General features: G+C 35.6%; 1 long non-coding RNA gene and 1 pseudogene across 1 annotated transcript; both read right to left on the bottom strand.

Moving 5' to 3' along the window:
- Positions 1-1,602: 1,602 nt before the first annotated feature.
- LOC127130415 (aspartic proteinase 36-like) lies at positions 1,603-4,040 on the bottom strand (annotated as a pseudogene).
- A 140-nt stretch (positions 4,041-4,180) lies between these two features.
- On the bottom strand, positions 4,181-4,630 carry LOC127129068 (uncharacterized). Its single transcript, XR_007806138.1, has 3 exons — positions 4,569-4,630; positions 4,400-4,487; positions 4,181-4,302 (listed from the first exon to the last, which is right to left on the bottom strand). It is a non-coding gene; the product is annotated as an uncharacterized LOC127129068 (long non-coding RNA).
- Positions 4,631-5,226: the final 596 nt, after the last annotated feature.

The following is a 5,226-nucleotide window of genomic DNA, read 5'->3' on the forward strand; positions in this document are numbered from 1 at the left end:
TATGGAACGCGCGCGCTGATCCACTTGATCTGCCACCTCAATTAATGAGGGAGATCAAGTGGTGACGTTTTTTCTGATTATTTGAATTTCATTTAATTTGTCTTATTTTCATTAATTCATATTAATTTTAATATTGATCCAAAAAATATGAGAGTTTCACCAAAAAAATTTAAATAAATTCCTCTTTCATATTTTGATTTAAAATTATTTTTTGGATCATTATTAGCATTTTTCATGATTTAATGGATTTTGTGTTTATTTTTAATTACTTAAAATACTTTTAAGTCTTTAAAAATTTTGAAATTTTTTCTCCAAGGTCCTTTGACCTTGTTTGACCTATGATACATCTCATTGTCATTTCTTTGGTGTTTTGATGAGGTTTTAGGAATTGGGCAAACCATATTTAATTTAAATGCCTTATTTTAGTATTTTTAATTTAAATAAATGCCAAATAATTGTGTTGACCTCTGGTGATGATTTGTGTCAGTTTGACTTATGTTGTTGGGGCTTGGTCAAGGTTGATTTGACTTTGTTAAGTTAATATCATTGGATTTAGGGGATTGATGGAATGTACATTCCATCTCCCAAAATGAATGAATGATATTAATTTGGTAAAAGTCCTCCTTTGACCAATTTGAGTTTTGATGCATTCCCCTCCCTCTTCATCTATATCCCCTTCTTTATGCATTCATTTTATTTGGCCTATGATATCTCTAAGTCCTAAGGCTAGTTGATTGTAAAATCAACATAAGTATGGATGATATTAAGCCACGTCTTTTGCATATTCTTTTTGTGTGTGGTATGTTTCATGAGCATAGTTCATTATACTATGTCTCTAACATGCATTAACACCAAAATTCTATTGCCCGACCTCAAATAGTTGTGACTTCTACATAAGTCCAATTACGATTGTTTAACATAGCGCTGAATTTTTGACCCAAAAGACATAACATTCTAGTTAGTGAGATTGTAAGTCTCCCCTCTTTCATGGTATTGTGTGGAAACACTACAACAAACAAGACCTTAGACAGCGCTTTTTTTAGCCTTAGACAGCGCTTTAAAGCGCTGTCTAAACCTCCGCTGCTAAAGGTTTAGACAACGCTTTTTTAAATCTTAAAAGCGCTGTCTAAGCCCCCCCCCTTAGACAGCGCTTTGGCCAAAAGCGCTTTATAAGACCCTCTTATTTTAAATTTTTTAGGTATACCTTAGACAGCGCTTTTGAAAAGCGCTGTCTAAGCCCCACCCCCTTAGACAGCGCTTTGGCCAAAAGCGCTTTCTAAGACCCTCCTATTTTAATTTTTTTAGGTATACCTTAGACAACGCTTTTCAAAAAGCGCTGTCTAAGCCCCCCCCTTAGACAGCGCTTTTGCCTAAAGCGCTTTCTAATCCCCCCCTTAGACAGCGCTTTTTACAAAAGCGCTGTCTAAGGTATACGAAATTTTTTGAAACTTTTGTTTTAAACCACATTTTTTCCAGGTTTATAAACCAGAATTTCTACCCGTTTTCAACCAGATTTTGACAGACAATTATCACATTTTATATATGCCATTTTGGCCTTTTTTCTACCAATTTTTGGCTAACAAATATATATATATACCAAATTTAAATTGATATTATGATTGGTATTATACCTCCTAGAATTGTCACCCCTTGACCCTGGATTTTCTGAAAGCCAATGCACCACACTGCTGCACCACTCTGTAACATGAATAGTTTCACCAGAGAATTTGGTGAGACAACATAGTATATTAAAAATATTGAACTAAGTGAAGCATAAGCTGAATATGAAAAATAACTGCACATAATCATAGCTGTCAATAATATCCAAGAATTTTCTGTGAAATTTGAGACATGTCTTAAAACTTTCTCTATACTATGAAGTACCAGCTTTCAGTTGAAAAATGGCGTGTAATGGGAATTACAAGCAAAGTTATCTTTCTTTCTTTGTATTTCTTGATAATGAACTCAAATCACCAGAGAGCGAATAAGGATAAGAAAGGATGTTATCGATTATATTGGAATTGTAAATTTAGCTTGTTGTAATCGAGAATAATATCAGCTGTATCATTTGCTTTAATAAATGATTTGTTTAGTAAATTAAGTTATCATGTAAAACATCTTACAGAAAGGTACACTAGGCAGCTTTAGATATACAGTAAAATCAAAATCAGATTAATAGATCATAAAATTCAAACCAGTCCTCAGAAAATGAAAAGAAAAAGGAATTGAATCTTGAATACTTACAACAGAACTTTGCTGTATAAGGTAGTCCTGTGGTCTTAAAACCATCGATGCACCACCAGCAAAATTCAGACTTACTTGAGGAAAAATATCAGCGACACTAAGGACAGTAATAAGAAAGGAGTTAGAGAAAAAAGGAATCAGAAATTTTATAGCAAATCAGCAGCAAAAGTGAACGAGCAGTAATAATAAATCTAGAAAAAGATGCATGAATGAAGTGCTCAATGCCTCAGCCTAACCTGCTAGTAATTAAGAAACACTGATTTCCCCTAGAAACAACAGTGCGTACTGATTGTGGTATTGTAGCTGTAATCTGCACAAGTAAAAAAAATCATTTCACCATCAATGTTTTATAAACCTCCAATCAGCAAAAAGCATGCCGTGATTGCTAAGTAATACATGAAGCACTAAAGCAACATAGTGTTATTGATTAATTGAAGAACGTGAAATTAGTTAAAAGAAACTCACTGCATTGACAAAGGGATCATAAGCCTCTTCTGCAAGGTATGCCAAAGTTGTTCCAGAATCAACAATGGTACCTCTGTTGTTGTTTGATGTAGCGAAAACTGATGCATCGATTGCAACGCCTGGCCGTTGACAGAGATGCTCTGTAGATTTAAGTTGTAGTGAGGCCTGAAATATGTTAGATAAACACTTTTTAGATGGACATTCTTACAAAAAGTTTGACTATGTTAGGAACTTAACAACAACAAATGTGATGAAAGATGTTAAATTCTAGCAATTTTATTTCTGATGAAGGAACTTACTGTGATGGAACAAGTGGAGTATAAACTATGTTAGGCTCCACAATCTCACCAAGAACCAAAACTCCTCCACCAGTGCTATCTCCTCTAAGACAATGTGAGAATACTCTAGGAGCAATCCCTTGTGAGGAGAGCTGGGAGATCACAGACATTTCCTGTTGCCCAAATCCAAATATACCGTCAACTGCTCTGTCGGACTTTGTCAAGTCTCCACTCTGCTGGTTACTACAACTGCTCGATTCACAATGTAACGATTTCCAATATTAGATTAACCCCATAAACACAGGGACGAAAAGAGAGAAATGCTATCAAGTATCAACCATTTCATGCTCATGAAATCTCACCCAAAAACCACAGGAGCTGAAGAGTTTGTAGCCACAGATCCCTCGAAAATAGTATCCAAATGCATCGTATCGGACACATAATAGCCTGATGTTCCACTACCATCTCCATACTGGAAAGTGTAAGAACACTGGTTGTTCTGACTGGAACAGGTCGCGTCTGATGACTGTATTCCACTGTTGCACCTTCGGTCAGAACAAGAGATTAACGATGATGTCGACGAACGCCCAGCATCGAAAAAATTGAGCTCAATCTGTAACAAAATCATAAACCATTACATTGAATTTATGATACTAAATCAACAAAGAGATAAAATTGAATTTACCTGTAGCCCACTTGTCTGTGGACAACCAGTGCAGGAGCTGCAACTGACCCAAAGAACATCACTTCCAGTGTCAATTTGCACATAAAATTCTACTGGAGGAGTACCTAACTGCACCTTTGTAAAATATAGCCTGAAATAATCCATCAAGAAAAGAGCAGTTGCACTGATAATTGAGCTGTTGATCAGAATTTATTTATTCCTATAAGACCAAGGGCAAGCATTCAGCCGTTATTGACATTAAAAATCAAAATTTAATTATACACAATATTTGAAACACATTATTTTAAAAACAAATAAGCCATCATGACTCTAACGAACTCCTCATAGTTGATCTGACCATCACCGTCAACATCAACTTCCCGAATCATCTCGTCAACCTCTTCATATTTCAGCTTTTAGCTGAGATTTGTCATAACATGACAGAGCTCAGCTGCAGTGATGAAACCATTTTGATCCTTGTCGAACACACAGATTTCAGTAAAGATTAAGAAAGCATTTATCATGCTTACCATAAAACTTCAGCACCACTTTTAAAATAAGTGCTGCAAGTTCCCCAACTAAACCGAACCAATGTTGGAAAACCGAAGATAGAATGTTTGTGATTTTCTAGCCAAGACTTGGTTGCGGGATCTACATTAACAAAGAAACAAAAACATATTTATTATAATTACAATGTAAATCAATATAATACTCAATATCATATGCGATGTACTCATGACACTCTCACCTGCAGGATATCCAGAACCAAAGTTCCTGTGTATATTATCAGCAGTCTCATCGAGCACCCAATCTCTTACAGCTCGGTCCCTCGTAACCTGAAAGGTTGGATTAAAGATTTTAAGTAAACAATAAAACATTATAGTATACTGATGTAGTTTTAGAAGAGAGTTAAATACCTTTGCAGCTATACTTGCACCACTGACAACAGGATAAAGACTATCAGCTTTCTTAGCAACCAAATGCAGAATAATCAGTGTATGTGTGTGTGTAAAGAGGTGTCAAATGATTAATTATAACAAATTATAGATTATTTGAGTATCAAATGATCTTGCATCCATTAATTGCAACATACATCTTGACATCTTGCAAAAAAAAAACACTTTTTATTCCAGCAATGCTCTATCCTACTTACAGTTATGACTAGCCAGTGCCATCATGTGACAAGTGTAATTCCAGCAATGCTCAAAATGAAAGGGATACCTTTTCTCACAGAAAACTTATTATGGATTTGATTAACAATTGCCAAGCTAAACTGTGCATATCTACTCCAACCATAGGGCAAACTAGTTGAATCTGCGACATCCAAATACATGGACAAATAGTCCACATTGTTTCCTGTACCAAATGCCCTGCTGTCCATAGCCAAATACCCTCAATTCTGCAATGCATCACTCATTCCAACCAACCTTCACCATATTGCCATCACCAAATTTACAACAATGCATTCCAAAACATGCACAAACATCAAGCAAGGCAGGTCAACATACAAACCTGCAACAGACCTTCACAATTCAACCATGCATCAATTCAATTTCAGCCGCATCAAACTAGAAC

This window comes from Lathyrus oleraceus, chromosome 3, assembly GCF_024323335.1.
Source record: "Lathyrus oleraceus cultivar Zhongwan6 chromosome 3, CAAS_Psat_ZW6_1.0, whole genome shotgun sequence".
NCBI classification, from domain to species: Eukaryota; Viridiplantae; Streptophyta; class Magnoliopsida; order Fabales; family Fabaceae; genus Lathyrus; species Lathyrus oleraceus.